The following is a 16,717-nucleotide window of genomic DNA, read 5'->3' as shown; positions in this document are numbered from 1 at the left end:
AAACTATCATCTTATTATTTATTTGTTAAGAAATGCAACAATGAAATGAAGTGAGCAGAGTGCATCTCATTTGGACAAACTAAGCGTCAGTAGCTTGTGCCATCAGTCTCTGATTATTTTTATACTTTGTTTGACAGACACTTCTGGAAACGTCTTCTAGTTTTACGTTGTCAGCACAGCTCCTAGGCAAAGTTCCTTACGTATCTTTAAATGCTGTTAAGCTGATTGGCATTTGCTCACCCCCATCTCTATAAGAATCATGGGGTCTAACTTGGCAAGAAGTCCCTCCTTCCTTCCTTTTTTTTTCTTTTTTTAAAGCCCAGCATCTGCCTCTGAATGCAAGCCCATCTGGTCTTATTTGAGGAAAAAAACAGGGGGAAAAATTAAAATCAGTTCTCCCTAATTAGAGGAAAATTGTGTGTCAACAATTGAAAGGTCTTTTCCTACTTAGGGGCTGACATTTCTACAAAGAGCTTAATTGCTTGCATGGGCCTAAAGGGTTATGTTCCTTTTTTAAGCTTCATGTGCTGTCAGCCAAATACTCGCTCGGACACGCTGCCGCGAGTGGTTTTTGGATCACCAACAGCTCATGCTATTTTAGGCCGTGTCACAGTTCGAAGATGTAGTTAATGTGGATGATCCTGACAATCATAATTATGACAGCTCTTGCTTCTGATAAGACTATCTTAGGCACCTCTTTGCCAAGAGAATCATCGAGCCAGCGTTCGGCATCTGGGGAGACGTCTAGAGGAAGGCAAAGAAAGTTCCACCTAGAGGACAAACATCCTCTCCTTAGTTTTAGGTGATAGGGATGGGATTGAAGTTTGTTATGTTATTGGTAAAGGGGACTCCCTATACCCATTCAAGTGGGCTTTCTTAAAGAGACGTCTACAACACTAAGCTTTCGAGTGCCCCGGGGCCCAAAGTCAGTTTGTGTCAGAAGTGAGACTTGAACCCAAATCTTCCCAGTTGCAAAGCCATCTCTTTCATCAGCACTGACTCTCTTCATGTTTTTATTTACCTAAAATTTTTAGTAGTCCGACCAAACGTATAAGAAGAGTAAACGTTTCAGTTTCATAGCCCAGCCTATACATACATACACACACACAGTCATAAATTTTCTTTGTCTGAGAAGACCAATATCACTGGACCATGCTTTTGACTCTGTAACCTTTTTCCTTCCTTTTTTTCTTTTCTCTTGCTTTTCCCTTTCTTCTTTCTTTCTTTAACTCCCCTATCACTTATAAGAAAACATTTACCAACTATATGACCATGGACAAGTCACTTGACATTTTTGCTTTAGTTTCCTCATCTTTAAAATGGGAATATTATAGTACTTACCTCACAGGTTGTTGTTGTTGTTCAGTTGTTTGTGACCCTATTTGGGTTGCTTTTTGTTTTGTTTTGTTTTTGACAAAGATCTGGAGTGATTTTTTTTATTTCCTTCTAAAATGAGGAAACTGAGGCAAACAGGATGAAGTGACCTGTCCAGAGTCACACAGCTAGTAAGTGCCTGAGGCCAGATTTGAACTCAAGTTTTCCTAACTCCAGGCCCAGCACTTATCCACAATACTACCTAGCTGCCAGAGGTTTAATAATGATGCTCAAGTGAAATAATGGCTATGAAGTACTTTGCAGTCATTTGAGGATAAATGAAAGAAACTGGGCCTGTGATTTAATTGGTTCTCTCAGGTGAGGGAACACTCCCTATCCCAAATCAGGTCAGCACCTTATCAGCCAGTTAGTCTTAGAGAAGGCCTAGAGCACTCCTGGAGCAGTGAAAAGGGTGGGGCCTGCAGGAAGATCTGAGTTCAAATGCAGCCTTGTTACCTAAGTGACCTTGAACAAGTGTCCTACTCTCAGTTTTCTCAGCTGTAAAATGGGAATAATAGCACCTACCTCCCTAATTTGTTGTGAGAATCAAATGAGATAATATTTTAAAGTTCTTAGCACTGTGCCTGACACATAGTAGATATTTAATAAATGTGCATTGCTTTCCTAAGAAATTAAGTGACTTGTCTAGGGTAACATGGTCAATATGTAAGAGAGGCTAAACTTGAATAAACCCTAAAACATTATATAAATGTCACTTCTTATTTTTTCTCACTTTTCAAAGGCTTTTCTCAGACTCTCATGTATAGGCTTCCTATTACCTACTCAAGTAGAGGGAAAAAATGTCTAGAGGGCAGCTGAGGAGGAGGTCCTTCAAAATATCAAAGGAAAAAAAATCTGGGTACTAATTTAACTCATATCTATCTATTTATCTATCTAACTATTTATAGAGAGATGTATATAGGGGAGGAGAGAGGAGGAAGAGAGAGAGAGTGAGAGAGAGAGAAGACAGAGACAGAGACAGAGGAATGGGTAATATTCTGTCATGAAAAGCACACTAGATTATTAGTTGGGAAACTTGGGTTTTTAGTCTTGCCATGGCTTCACTGTGTGGCTTCGTTTAAGTCATTTCACTTCCCTTGGACTCTTTTTTCTCATCTTTAAAATGAGAGGATTAGGCTGGATAGTCCCTTTTAGATTCAGTATTGTTTTTGTTCTAGGATTCTTGATTTGTTAATTAAAAGGAAAAAATGATTTTTCAAATGAGATAATATTTGTAATGTGCTTAGCATAGTTCCTGGCACATAGTAAATACTTAATAAATACTTATTCCTTTCTTTTCCTCCTTTTTATATTTCAATATCTATCTGTGGCCTAGTCCTGTATTGCCACAACTCACTCTGGACACAGATACTAACATCCTACAGAAAACTCTATGGAAATAAATTCATATTTTATTTGATTCTATTGAGTAATGCATTATGATAACATAATATCTATGCTTGCTTTAGGAAGACGTTTCTGAACTTCTAGATGCAACATAAAAAAAGTCACCCAAAATTGGCCGCAGTATTAAACTTAAAATTTGCAGAGCTGGCTTCCAAATCTGTGGGATTATAATCGATCATTTTTATATTTTCCTAATACTTTGTTTGTTAGATTTTTGCCCTGTGGATCTTAGGGAAAGCTGATGTTCAATAAGGTCTTCTTGGGTAGCTGATTTTTATCCACGTGTTATTTTGTCTTTAGAAATTAGGCAGCTGTCGTGTAGGGAATATCATGTTGAATTAAGAGGACTGTGTTCTCCCTTCACCTGCTGCTAACTTAGTGTGTTGTCTGGAAAAAGTGACTTAATTTCCTAGTGCCTCATATAGCCTCATCTGTAAAATGGAAACAAAAGAGTTTGAAAAATCTGACCATGTACAGACTAAGATTGTCACTACGCATTTCTCCAAGCTGATGAAGAGCTAACAGGGAATGGGCACCCTTTTGCAAGTGGTCAGCACTAACTTAAATCTGAGCATTCACAGATAGTGTCAGACTTCATTTCAGCTAGATCAGACCTCTGGAACTATGAGCTATGTGATCAGGTGCCTGACTCTCTCAGATAGTGTCCTGGACACATAGAAAGCTGGACCAGAGGTACTTAGCCTCAATGCATTTCCCTAGCAAGGCAGTAGTGGCAGGTTGCAAGGACTGCGAGAAAGTAAATTTGCTAATTCACACCCAACCTTTGGCAAAGGCTATTAACTTGCCTATAAACTTTTCAAGGATTGACGACACTACCTGTTCTTTGCCATCTCACAGGACGTTGTAAATAATTGAGATGATCTTTGTGAAATCCCTGGAGCTACATGGAACACATTTAAGGTATCATTTATAAATGATTATTTGTTTTCTGAGGGGGAAATTCTCTGCTTGCTTCTTATTACATTCAGTGAGTTCTTGTAATGTAGTTGGCTTTGTATATGATTGAAATGTTTCTTGACTTCATGGCATTAGACATTCAGAATACTTAGTAAATTGCTCTTACCTTGGGCTAGAAAAAAATTAAATAACGGCAGGAAACACTCTAGTATAAATGCTCCCCAAATGAAGGCTCTTTAAAAATTAAATTCTGAGGCAGTTGCTTGGTTTGTTTTTAAAGAATATTTTAAAACACTTCATTTGTTTTTCGTTGCTGTTGAGCATGTGTTTCCATTTGTTTGTTTTTGCTTAGATGAGTTTTTGTGCAGTATAGGCCCTAATTTTGAGACATGCACGTGAAAGTAATCATTTTCATAAATGACTATGTATATGTATTCTAAGCAAGGAAAGGAATGGAATTCATCTCGACTCAGACACAGGTCTCTGTGAGTAAGCAAAACCACTTTCTGGGTCCTCACTGCTTTCAAAAACCCACAAAACAATTCTTTCTTGTGGAAATCTTAAGAATAAAAAATTTATGCAAAACACACATTCGTGAATATGATTAATTTAGAATTCTGAACACTCCAATAATTGCCTAGCCCCACTGAATGAAAAAAAGTTAAATACTGATTTTATGTTCTATATTTCTGGCCTTTCATAATCCCTAGGGAACATATCCTAACCCTTTTCTTCTTGCAGGATGTAGTATAACCTAGATTCACCATACTTTAAAAAAGCTTTGGATAAGCTATTTTGTGAGAGCAACTACACTGAAATTTATTGTTTGTAGAAAATTCAAAGTATGAAAATACAGAAAGTGAACACAGCATTTGACAAAAGTTACTATTTTGTATTGGGGAAAGTATAAGAAAGTAGAATCAAAGCAACTCTTCCCTCAAAGTAATTTCTTACGCCATGATTCAGAAATGAAAAGGTGAAAAGGTCATAGAATTAAAAAAAACTTCCTTGAATCTTTCTGATATTTTAAAAAGAAAAGGAATGAAAGTATTATATATGTTTTATATATATATATATATATATATATATATATATACACACACACACACACATATATACATATATATATAATTTCTCTTTCTCTTATTTTCAATTTTTGTTTCCTTTAAATTATATTTCCTTCTATGCTTCCTCCAAAGACTACATACAATAAAACCATTTGTTGTCTAAAAGCCTGATCTTGCATGAATCACAAGTCTTTGTCAAAATCTTGAGGTTATAAATGTGAGGCTAATTGAGCAATCTGACAAGCCGAATGCACGTAAGTACTTTATAATATCTTTCAACACTTGAACTGTGGCACATTTAAAACGTCAGAATATTCCAGCAAGAGGAACACGCCACCCACATCACCCACCCTGTGCTGATAAAGCTCAAAATGTGTTTGTGGATTTCTGAGTGGGGCCTGGCAGTGAATGTTGCCCTATTCTTAAATATTTATTTTCAACAGTGCTTACATGATGCCAGAACAACTTATTGAGAAGTAGAAAACTCAACTAATCAGCTGGTTACTTTGATTACAACATGCTAAACCATTGGCTTGATAATAGAATCTTAAGAATGAAATTCCAGAAAAGGAAAAACAAACAAATAAATTCAAAATAAACAATTAAAAGGTTTTAATGGCTTATTTTATTTCATTTGGATAACATTATAGTATGTAGTAAATATCTTAAACTTTTGCCTATCTTCCTACTTCAACAGTTACTGTCTATTGTTGAGATATAAGAAAATCTATACTTACAAAACCATAGATTTAGAGCTGGAAGAGTCCTTTGAAGGCATTGAGTCTCATCCCCTTAATTTACAAATGAAAAAACCAAGGCCAAAGGAGGTTAAGAGACTTGTCCAAAGTCACACTGCTAATAAATATCCAGGGCAAGATTCAAACCCAGCTCCATGTCTAGTTCTCAGTTTATTATACCATTCTGCCTCTTGATAACGTATTTTTAAAAGAACAACTGAAGGGGAAAAAAAACCATAACTATTGAGGAAAAGAACCCCTTCACCTTTTTTTCTTCATAGCAATTCCAGTGGTGAGAATTCTTCTTACATAACTACCTTAAGGTAAATTCCAATCAAATCACAATTAAAGATAAATTCCCATTAAAACATTTAATTAGGATTATTAGGGGATGGAATACTTGAGAGTCATGATATCTGGATTGATTAAATTGTTCTGACCGGTGCGGCTTTGCAGCTCTTCATCAAGGGATCAGAGGTTTATAGCTAGAAGGGACTTTAGAGACAATCTTGCTCATCATTCTCATTCTAGAGATGAGGAATCTGATGACCTTAGGGATGAAATTCTTCAAGGTCACAGGTGGTAAATGGAAGAACTGGGATTTGAACCCTGGTCCTCTTACACAAAAGCCACTCTGCCAAAGCTGCCCTTCCATCAGACCTGAATTTTCTTTTGAAGGACCTTGGAAAAATGAGTTAACTTCTGTTGGCCTCTGATTTTTCATCTGTTAAGTGAGGGGGTTACATTATATGACCTTTACAGTTTCTTCCAGATCTAAATCTATTGTTCTGTGATCATGTGACCTTTTCTTCATTATAGTGTTTTCAAGAGTGACTCTCATTTGAATATTCATCTAATTAATGTTCTAGTTGACTTCCATGGAAAACAACAACAACAACAACAACAACAACAAAAGGCACCAGATTTACCTGACCCATATCACAGACATCTTAAGTGTTTCTGTAATTATTTGATAACTTTTCTGATAAGCAAACTATGTTAAAATAAATCTAAGGTTAACTATTCAATAAATTTGTGGATTTTACTACTATAGAGTACAGAAAATATCTTTTTTTTTAACCAAAATTATACATTTAAATTCATTTATATTTGAAGGTAAAGATTCTTACTATGTAAACCAACTGTTAACACTAGTATGTGGGAAAAGACTTCTAGTTACCCAACACAGAGACTATTTATTACTCTTTCGTTTCCTGCTGAAGTTGCTGTTTGTAGAACTGAGGACATTTGGCTAAGCTACTCCAGAAGAATGAGTGACTTATTGAGTAATTTTCCCTCATGCTATAAAGATAGAAAAGAAAAAAACAAAAACAAAATACCTTGAAATCTGTTTCTGAGGAAAATGGGGTCATTGAAAATGTGTGTGTGTGTGTGTGTGTGTGTGTGTGTGTGTGTGTGTGTTTTCTGAAAATTGTTATCCTCAGGAACATGTAACTACAGAACAAGAGTCTGGCCAGCTCAGTGTTTGGATATAGATGTTGGATTGCTTAGTGGGTAAGACAGCACATAGCTCGTGTTCTAGTCACTAGCCCTAGTCACTGGTTCTAGCAAACCCTATTGCTTGTTCTCCTGTTAACAACTTTTTTGATCACCTTCTTTCTGCTCCCTCTTTAAATTGCCCCTCACCCCCCTGACCAATGCTTTGAAAATCATTGTTTCTTGCCGTGACTCTCCCAACAGCTAAACATGTAGATTTGAGCCAGATTTCTATTCCAATGGATTGTCCTGGTTTTCCTCAATGCATGTTCTTTTGAAGACAAATCAAAATGAGGATTCTTATAAACCTGTAGAAGTTGTCCAAAATAAAGGGAATGACGTTCCATGAAAATCAGTTTGTTACTACTAATAAAAATTCATGTTTATATATACTTTCCATTATCTCATTCATTCCTAGTGTCCACCATCCTAAACTACTTTGTATGTAAATACTTTGTAATGTTTGTATTTATTCATCACCTATTAATTCTGTACATATTTCTATATTCACTTGTTTTCTTCCTTAGGCTAAAAGTCCTTTGAGACCAGGGATGAATGTTTGCCTTTCTTTTCATCCCTAGTGTCTAGCACACAGTAAGGGCTTAATAAATAGTTATTGATTGGTCCTTATAATAGCCTTCAGGTAATTATTAGAATTATTAATTCCTTCTTACACTTAAGGAAACTGAGGCTCCCAGCAGTATGGCTGACCCATGGTCATACAGCAAATAAATAGCAGGTCCTACATTGGATCCCTGGGCTTTTGTTTCTGTTCAAGTCTGGTGCATTCCTTGTTATGCCAGGAACTGAAATGAAAAGCAAGCTTCATAAATACAAATGGAAGAAAGATGCTTAGACTATATCCAACTATGTTAGAAAAAGAACTCAACAAGTGAACTGAGAGGAAAGATAACAGTGGGCTGTATGAATATGAGTACAATATGTGGCAACTGGGAGGTAGATTTCCTATTAGACTGCATTGGTCCTACTGAGCTTTGAGTGTGACGGCCAATTTGAGAATCTGTAGCTAAGGATAGACATCGAAAGTTTGGTGAAGTTCTAGGAGAGAGACCTTAACATGGTTAAATGATGTGAAAATAAGACTTATTTGAAAAGATTAAAGGCAATGGGATTATATAGCTTAGAGAAAAAATGAACTAAATAGCAATTTAATAATGGTAATAATAGTATAGGACAAACTCTCACATACAGGATAAGATCTTGCTGCTCTTCATCTCCATGAAAATCAGAAAAGAAAATGGACTTGGGTTCACATAGAGGGGATTTAGGTTAGTGATGAGGAAGACTTCCCCCAAAGATTGTTAAACATTTGGAAGAAGTTACTGAGGGAACCTGAAGATTTTTTTTTAAAGATCTTAAAAATAGAAGAACGTCATGGTTATGGAGTTCATTGTATGGTATGTGTTCACTGCAGAATTACCTGCAAGCTTACAGAGAGGCTGCCTCTTTTTTCAAACACATTATAAATTTCTGTTTCTGTGAAAAGCAGAACTCAAAACAATTTATACAAAACTTAGTGTAGAGAATCCACACATAGGCCATTGTTTTAATACAGGCAGTGCCTAACCTTTTGTGAGGAAGAGCTATTTTTTTATTTGACCAAACCTCATGGTTAACATAGAAGGGAAAGAAGGAAAGTGGAAATGTTCAGAAAGTTAAGTCCTTATTGGGGAAGGGATGACATTTTCAGTGGCTTATTCTGCCTTCCCCCCACTCCCACTCCCAGGAATCTCAGCTAACCTGAGTTAGTGAAGTGTTGTAGCAGCAGCTGGTCTAGAGATCCAGCAGGTCAGCCTTTGAGGTTTACCAATAGCTCATAATCAAGTGGAGGAAGATTTTTGTTCCAATGGAAGTCTTTATTTAAATTCCTACCTACCTGCAAGTAGGCTCATTTTCCACATGTGCACTGTAACATATCTAAATATATATTCATGAGAAAGTTGCAGAGAAGGGAATTATACTTATGTGTCAACATGATAATTAATTTTAAAAACAAGAGACTGTAAGCTTAGTTTCCTTTTCCTATGGAATTTACATAGGTTTTGATTCCCTTAGGTGGTGCTGTGAACCTAGTATGAGGAAAAGCTGAGTTCAAAAATCGTCTTTGACACTTACTAGCTTTGTGACCCTGGGTAAGTCACTTAACCTCTATTTAGCTCATTTTCCTTCATCTATAAAATGGGTATGATAGAACGCCTACACCCAAAGTTTCTAAGCATCAAATGAGATAATATTTATAAAACACGCTGCAACCCTTAAAGTGATCTATAAATGCTAGTTATGATTATGCTTATATGCAATTGAATCCATCAAGAATAAACTTGGAAATAACAAAAAAAAGCATTTCAAAGCTTAATATTTAGAAAATCAGAAGCAGCTAAGTGGCCCAGTGGATAGAGTACTGGACCTGGAATCAGTTAGGTGGTACTGTGGATAGAGTACTAGATTTGGAGTCAGGAAGACTCATCTTCCTGAGTTCAACTCTGGCCTCAGACACTTACTGGCTGTGTGACCCTGGGCAAATAATTTAATCCTGTTTGCCTCAGTTTCCTCATCTGTAAAGTGAGCTGGAGAAGGAAATGGAAATCCACTTCCCATATCTTCGCCAAGAAAACCTCAAATGGGTCAGAAAGAGTCAGACATGACTGGAAAACAATATTAACATTTAGAAAATACTTTGATGATTTTATTGGCTACAGTTTAATGTCTTAATCCAACCTAAATGTGCTTCACACTTTGATATGGCTAAAATTATGGATCTTTGAAATTACCACTAAACATTAAAATGACAAAAAATTTAATTATTAATATTCATGCCATTGTTTGACATGGTTGAGGACTGGTAGATTGTGTGGTAGGAGAATATTTTACCAGAGACTATTGATCGTGTAAAATGTTCCTAAGACATATGACCTGCAGTGAAATATGGTGGCATATTCGCAAAGTGCATGCTTTAATACATAGCCAACAGTTTGACAAATGCCACTAAAAAAAATCAAATACACTGGAACGTCTCTATAATGTTTTCCAGGGAACTGGAGGTTTTTTCAATGTTATCTGATCCTCTTTGGGCTCTTGTCCAGGATTTTAAAAAATGAATAGTATAGGCAGGAAAATGTTAAATGGAGGCATATTGTGATGAATTTTCACTATATAGTATTTGTTTTAAAGGGTTTAACTTAATATATAGCACAGTGAAACTTTGTTTTTTCATGCATAATGGATTAAAAAACTAAGTCCCTGGAAAACATTACCAGTGCGTTGTACTGACTAACAAATCCATATAGAAGTGCAGCTAGGGTTTTTTTTCCCCCCTCAAGTTCCGTTTATTTTTTTCATCGCTGTCCTGAATGGATTTTTAACTTTTAAATAGGTCCCATTTATTCCCAAATAGACATCCTTACTTAGAAGGGAATTTGTAAGAGTACAAATGAAATTTCATTACCATGCATATGGTCACACCTTGTCAGATTTGGGTCCTAAATTTCACTGCAGTATTGATATTTGTGTACATTTAAAGTGACATGATTTGGCAAAAGAACAAGTATCTCTCTTGTGAGTTAGTGCTGCATATGGTGATGACTGACCATGTTCTACAAGGTTAAAACAGTTTTAACAATCGCTTGCTAATGTGATAAGACCAAGGCTCGTGTTTTTCCTAACCTCATTTTCAGTTGGCCAGTAAGTTCAGCCAGTAGGTGAACAAACACTGTGAGCTGACAGAAGTAAGCATTCTTTACTCAAATATGTGGGAAGGTCAAGACAGAAGGAATGTTTAGAAAAGGTTGACTCTCATTTTTTGGAATAGTCCGCCATTACTTCAGAACTAAGTCATTTTTAGGTCTTATTTTTATTTTCCTATAAAATAGTAACAAGAATTAAAATTTATGTAGTGATTTAAGGTTTGCAAAGCACATTATATATGCTATCTTATTTGATCTTCACATGCACTCTGGGAAGAAGGTACTCTTATTATCTCTGTTTGGAAGATGAGGACGCTGAGTTTTAGAAAAGTCAAATGACTTTCCCAAATTCACATGGCAAGTAAAATATCTGAAGGAGGACTTGAACTATCTACTATGCCACCTAGCTGTTTAATTTTTTATTACATTTTTGTCACATTTTTATTACATCTTATCACATTTTGTGTGTAGCAAAACTAGAATGACCAATTTGAGCTTCCCCATCCAAAGAGTCTAAATATATTAACAGGGTCAGAAAAGTCAGTTTGAATAGAAATACATCTTAGAGAAGATTTTTTTTGAGAGCAAAGGAATCTGGGAATCCTTTACCATCATTGTCTAATTTCTACCAAAAAGAGAGGGTTTAAGAGTGAAGAAATTGCTTCTTATTCTATAGTTGAATGACTGTGGGTATGCCTCTTTTGTATGTGGATGAGGGTAGAAATTTGGTCCTACTTTTTAGTTTTCAGTGCAATTATTTTTATTTCCCATAGTTTAGAGAGTTTGGATAATTTGAACTTTTTGGGGGCTTGGTCACTGAATTATTGAGTATGTTCACGTGGCTGTCTATACCAAAAATGCTAGCATTTCCATATTACCTTCTTTTCTTCTTATTCTCCATTCCTAAATCCCAACTTCTGTGTAAAGTTAGTAGAAAACTTGGCTCAGTAATAGAAGAAGCAATCTGTTCATTTCAGTTCTTTTCAGAATCAATGTTGATTCCCCTCAGGCAAATTGACTATTTAATGATTTGTTATACAGGAATCATTTTTTCATTTACTAGTACAACCTTAGATTCATTTCTTAATTAAGCTCATCTCATACTTTAAAGGTAACAACGACAATGGCTCTCCTCCTTCTGTGCTCATTTTGAAATGAATCCCATCTTTGAAAGTTTTATATTTTGCTAAAATATAAAGAATTATTTGAGAATTGAAATCACCAAGTGAATATATATTAAACAAGGATTGATAGCATGTTTTTTAAAAGGCAATCATTCCCAGGAGCAAAGGATCATGGGATCATTGATTTAGAGCTAGAAATGGCCTCAGAGCCATTTAGTCCAGCTCCCTTGTTTTAAAAATGAGACCCCAAGAGACTGTGACTTATCCAAAGTCATACAGATAGTAAATGGGGGGGGATTTGAACTCAGGTATTTTGACTCTGAATTCAACATTTTGCACTGTACCAAGCTGTTATCTCATTTGTTAAAAACATCTTTTTAATTCCTTCTGAATTTTAGGAAAACAGAAGACACACCGAAAAAAAAATCAGCCCTATGTTGTTTAATATTTTTAGTCAATAACTTGAATAAAGTCCTAGATGGCATTCTTCTCAAATTTTCTAATTACACAAAGCTAGGAAGGGTAGCAAACACAACATATGGCAGTCAATCCAAAAGAGTATTTGACAATCTAGAATTAGGCAGAACCTAAGAAGATGATCTTTGATAGATATAACATTTAAAGTTTTATACTTAGGATACCCATTATCTGCTTTGGTCAGATATAATGTGTTCAGTTCTTTTTTATTTATGGAATAAAACAAGCATTTCTATAACATAGTATAATAAAAAAGATGATTGCACATATACAACCTGCCATTCTTTTTAAATACATAATGAAGTTATTGTATAAATGTTTTTTTCTTTTTTTCTTCTCTCCTCCCCCACCCTAGAGATGACTATCATTAGACACAAATAGGTATACACACACACACACACACACACACACACACACATATATATATATATATATATATAAATTATTCTATACATACTTCTATTTATCAGTTTTTTTCTCTGGATGCAAAACCATCTTTCTTCATATGTCCTTTATAGTTAATTTGGGTATTTATAATAGTCAAAATGACTTATTTGTTTAACATTTTTCTTAAAACAGTATTGCTCTTATAGTATACAATGTACAGTATATGATATACAAGGCTCATTTTGCTTTTATTTATTTTATGCAAGCCTTTCGATATTTTTCTGAGATCACTGAGCTCATCATTTCCTATAGCACAATAGCCTTCCATCACAATCATATACCACAACTTATTCAGCTATTCCCTGATTGATGGGTATCCCTGCAATTTCCAGTTCCTTGTTATTGTGTTCAGTTTTGAGTATCACAGTTAAGGAATGACAATGATGCACTGTGGAGCATCCAGAGAAGAAAAACTGGGCAATTAAGGTCCATGTCATATGAGAACATTAAAAGAACTGGTGATATTGAACCTGGAGGGAAGACTCAGGGGAGACATGGCAGTTGTCCTAGAGTATTTGAAGGACCAACAAATCAAAACAGCTAGGCCTCAGAATGCCAGACCAGGAACAAAAGGTGATTGTTTGCAAAGTGACAAATTTAGGTTTGATATCAGGAAAAACTTTCTAATAATTAAGAGCTAGTCATAAGTTGAATGGGCTTCTCTGTAGTATAACAAAACACAAAGGATAGATGACCAATTGTGGAATGTGTTCTAGCAGAGATTCCTTTGTGGTGTGGGTTGCACTAGGCAACCACTGTGGTCCCTCCTAGCTCTAAATTCAGTTATCTTTTACATCAATATTGCTAAAATTTACAAGTATTATTAACTGAGCTTCTCCACTTTTCCACCTCCTTGGAGACTTCCTTTTCCTATATCTTCACTGCTAACTGAAATTCTTTTCCCTCAGTTTTTCCCAGAGCACATTTTCTGTATCTCTTCTGCCTCCCTCCTATCCTTCATTACTCCCATAGTACCATGTGTGTGATCTCCTTGTAAGTAGGGATCGTACCATATTTGTATCCGTAACATCTAGCATATGTGCTTTGCACATGGTAGGCACCTAGTAATTGCTTGCTGAATGATTATATTACCTTTATCTGTATACATAATATATCCATTCTTCTCTAGGCACAAGCTACCTGAGGGTAAGGTCTGAGTGGGGTTTTGAATGAATCCAAACTTCACAGAACAAATCCTTTTCTTAAGGTGATTTGTTCTGTGAAGTTTGGATTCAGTCAAAAGCCCCACTTGAGGACCTACGGGGCCACATGTGGCTTTGAGGTTGCAGGTTCCCCACCCCTGGTTTGAATCAGTCATGCTTCTATTCCAAACATCCAGTACAACGCTTTTCATAGAGCAGGCTTTTAATATTTGTTGAATCAAATTACAATTAAGATTTCCATTTTACAGGTGAGGAAGATTAATTGTACAAAATTAAATAACTTGCTGGAGGCACTAAGTGTCGATGAAAACATTGGAATAAAAACACAGGTCTCTTGCTTCCATATTATTTCCATGACCACATTTAGATGGAATAGCTCCTTTTGGTATCAGGATAGCATGTTATAGTAAGTGTGTTAGATAAGTGACCAGTTGGGGCTATCATTACCCAAATCAGAGGGCACAGTCCTCCATTTTGAATGTTGGAGAGACGAAAGTTGATTCTTATGTTAGAAAGGAAGATTAAAATAATGCCAAATCAGCTGCTCTTGAAAAATTTAGGTCACATTTAGTGATCCATTGTGGGTTTTTGTTGATTGCAAATATATACCTATTTGCAGGTTCACACAGGACATAACATAACAATACTTCTAAGTCCTAGGGCCAGGTTATCCCACAAAAGGTAGTCTAACCCTTTCCCAAGAAACATGAGCTGACTAAACAAATAAACCAGTAATCTCCCTTTACTGTGTATATTCAAACTGTCCAGTTTCATTTGATGATGTGTTTCTGTTTTTAAACTGTAAGTAGTGGGGACTTTTCATTTTTAAAAAAAATAGGAAAATGTCTGTAGGGAGCAGAAAGGCAGGAATTATTAAAAACCCATGGTCCATTATGTTTTGAGACTGTGCATAGAGATTAAGCAACATTTTTTTGCTGAAAGACAAAAGCAAAGCTCTTGGTGCCAAGAGGAAATGATCTCTCAGAAAGGAAATGATAGGTTGAATAGCTTTAGTTTACTTTCACCTCTGAGATCTTGGTTTAAAGCCATCTCTGCTATCCTTGACAGAGCAAAGTAAAGGAATCCACTGAAACTGAAAACTACTGTGGGAACTGTGGTCTTTGCATAAATTCAAAAAAAGTTAGTGGCTGTATAAAAAAAATAAGATAGAAACAAGTGTTTCTACAACTGTATGTTTGGGGTATTTTATGATCACATACTTGAGGGAGGGAAAGTTCAAATAATATAGATCAGAACTTACAGGATATTGTTGAACTTGAGGAAACAAACATTCTTATGCTTTTTTCGATTCAGTCAGCAGAAATAAAGTCCACTAATTATGACCAACATTTCATAACATTTCATTTATGTCTCAATTTATGCCTTTCTTTCAAATGCATATAAAGGAGTCCAAAAGAACAAATTCTGGTTAGATTATGATCCAATTATTTATTTTACTTTAGGATTTTATAACCTAACGTATTCTACAGCCATATGTAAAAAAAGAATTTTAAACATGTCATGGTATTCATCCATGGGACCAAATCTATGGTAAATGGTCTCAGTGAAGAAAAGTAATGCATTCTTATATCATTGTGAAAGAAATGGTACCTTGATAAATAATATTAGGCATTCTTTGTCAACAATAATCAAGTCTGGTAGGTTTAATAATAGAATTTATTTCAACTCACACTTGCTAGCTTTATATGTCAAAATACAAGAGAGGTTAGGTTTCTAATAAGATTGTAACATGGTGGAAATACCTGGATACACAAAAATGTATTAAAATGCACATAGGGAAAACTAAGCAATAGAAATAGTATTGCTTAGCTGTTTTTTCCTATGTGTAATTTATGTGTTCAACACACATTTATATACCCACAGAGACATACCTCTCTTTTTTTCTCTATTTTAATGGTGTGAACAATAGTCCATCTATATTATATGCCTGTGTGTGTGTGTTTGTATGACTACAAGTTGTAGAGAAAGCGACAGTCTGCATTGCTAGGAGGAATTTCTTACCAGATATTTCTTATGCTGTTGACATCACAGAAAGGCATGAGGTAGGAAGAATATAAAAGTCAATAGACACACACACACACACATATATGAACATCTATATAAACATACATGTATATACATATGCGAACATACATACACAGAAAAGCAACAAAATGATCAATGATCAATTTTGATAAATAGTAAATAATACAAACCAGGGTTGTAATATGGTGTGGTCATCAATTTGGAATTAATGGACAACATGTGACTCAATTCCTAGATACTTGTGTTAATGTTAATATTTTTTCCATGGGTAAAATGATGAAGGTCAAATTTGTCTGTAATTCCCTCAGTCATAACTCCGTTTGGCAAGCCAGCCAAAATGAGGAAAAAAGGCACCTTGAGGGAGAGACATTATATGGCAGGCAAGTTGAACTATCTTCATCACCTCAACCACGATTTCCGTTCAGACTTTGTTGGAGAGTATCACTCTTACTTCTTGGGATCTAGCCTCAGATGAGAGCCATAAAAGACACATATTGCATTCAGAGAAGTATATATTACCTCAGTAGTAACACCCATCATTTAGCTTACACATTTGTGTCTTTTGTTATACACCATATCTAAAAAGACGAGTACAGTTTTAAGCTTTAAAACCTTAAAACTTCACTAAGCCGTTTTCAGACTCTCTGTATTAAATTAAGGGAAAGAGGGAGAACCTGGTTCAGAGTCAAAGCTTCACTGAGTTGACATCAAATATCATAACCAAACTGAAAAAAAAAATGGAGCTATGGGCTAAAA

At 35.5% G+C, this 16,717-nt stretch overlaps 1 protein-coding gene across 1 annotated transcript in view; it reads left to right on the top strand.

Annotated features, from left to right (window-relative positions):
- The first annotated feature begins 3,406 nt into the window (after window positions 1–3,406).
- The window catches only part of EYA4 (EYA transcriptional coactivator and phosphatase 4), a 379,107-nt gene continuing 365,796 nt past the window's right edge, over window positions 3,407–16,717 (top strand). Inside the window, 1 exon segment of the mRNA XM_078155123.1 lies at window positions 3,407–3,702. The gene's annotated coding sequence lies outside the window, so the exon portion shown is untranslated.

The sequence above is a fragment of the Phascolarctos cinereus genome, unplaced genomic scaffold, assembly GCF_003287225.1.
Source record: "Phascolarctos cinereus isolate Bilbo 61053 unplaced genomic scaffold, phaCin_HiC Scaffold_5;HRSCAF=322, whole genome shotgun sequence".
Classification (NCBI taxonomy): domain Eukaryota; kingdom Metazoa; phylum Chordata; class Mammalia; order Diprotodontia; family Phascolarctidae; genus Phascolarctos; species Phascolarctos cinereus.
The sequence above is the reverse complement of the archived record's forward strand: the minus strand, read 5'-3'. Positions and strand labels throughout refer to the sequence as shown.